Source organism: Diospyros lotus, chromosome 10, assembly GCF_014633365.1.
Source record: "Diospyros lotus cultivar Yz01 chromosome 10, ASM1463336v1, whole genome shotgun sequence".
Taxonomy (NCBI): domain Eukaryota; kingdom Viridiplantae; phylum Streptophyta; class Magnoliopsida; order Ericales; family Ebenaceae; genus Diospyros; species Diospyros lotus.
In genome coordinates this window covers 3,900,625-3,902,018 of record NC_068347.1, presented here as the reverse complement: position 1 = coordinate 3,902,018, position 1,394 = coordinate 3,900,625, and the positions used below count along the sequence as shown (strand labels likewise).

The 1,394-nt window shown below is 38.6% G+C and overlaps 1 long non-coding RNA gene across 1 annotated transcript; it reads left to right on the top strand.

Moving 5' to 3' along the window:
* On the top strand, positions 1-732 carry LOC127811025 (uncharacterized). The gene is made up of 4 exons (XR_008025619.1): positions 1-44; positions 183-261; positions 457-559; positions 637-732. It is a non-coding gene; the product is annotated as an uncharacterized LOC127811025 (long non-coding RNA).
* The last annotated feature ends 662 nt before the right edge of the window (positions 733-1,394 follow it).

Genomic DNA, 1,394 nt, shown 5'->3' with positions numbered 1-1,394 from the left:
TCTTCAGAACTATTTGCAGCAGGTGTTACCTGCTATCTTAGATGGTAAATATTTGGTTTCACCTCATGTTCTGTTTTTGGGCATGTTTACACATATCTTATTTCACTATACATTTTAAATTTGCAATGTCTCTTCCAATTATTCTGTCTGTTTTCTATATTGTCTCCTTCCACATTATACAGGTCTTGCTGATGAGAATGAATCTGTACGAGATGCTGCTCTCAGTGCTGGTCATGTCTTGGTTCACCATTATGCAACAACGTATGGTTTTTGTGCATTTTTTTTTTTTTGGACCTGTGATCCTATATACTTTCTCCAATTAAATCTGGAGTGGAGTATGTGATTAATAAACAACAACATATCAAGCCTTAATCCCACCAAGGACTCGGAAATAAGTTGCAAAGAAATATAATGTTGCCAATTTTAGTCTGTAATAACATTACTGTCTCATGTCAGGTCTTTGCCTCTGCTCCTTCCCGCTGTGGAGGATGGCATTTTTAGTGATAGTTGGCGTATCAGACAAAGCTCTGTAGAATTGTTGGGTGATCTGTTATTCAAGGTATATGCTTTGCATCCTTTTCAAAGTTACCATTGTGAAATTTTTTGTTGTTTATCTAACTTTGTCTATTTCTCCAGGTTGCTGGGACATCTGGGAAAGCACTTCTCGAGGGTGGTAGTGATGATGAAGGTGCAAGTACTGAGGCACATGGGCGTGCAATCATTGAGGTGCTTGGTAGAGAGATACGCAATGAGGTCCTTGTTGCATTATATATGGTTCGAACTGATATGAGCATAACAGCACGTCAGGTAATGCTAATAATGTCCACATTATTTACTATTCTGTGTGTTTATAAATTATTCCACTTCTATATTTTTTACCTGGAGACTGGACGGCTCTCTCACTCCCACAACCTGCTCTTGCAGGCTGCTTTACATGTGTGGAAGACCATAGTTGCAAATACTCCCAAGACACTGAAGGAAATAATGCCAGTTTTAATGAACACTTTGGTTACATCTAGCATCATCATCCTCAGAAAGGCGACAGGTATGTTATTTCTTGTTATTTATTTTTGCCAAGGTAAAATCTCTGAATCAAACACCCTAAACTTGATACAATTTTTTAGTTATGATATGGTTTGGCACTTTTTCAAGTATTAGAGTCAATTCATGTTTTTATAGGCTGCTGGGCTGGCACTTGGCGAACTTGTTCGGAAGCTTGGGGAAAGTGTGCTACCACTGATCATTCCCATTTTATCCCACGGTTTAAATGACCCCGATGCAAGCAGAAGACAGGTTAGGCTTTTCCCATCTCAATTTTGCTTTAAGGATCTTACGTCTTTCTCAGCTCTTTATAAGACTTGATAAGACGCCGATAACTAGGTTTCTCTTTTGTT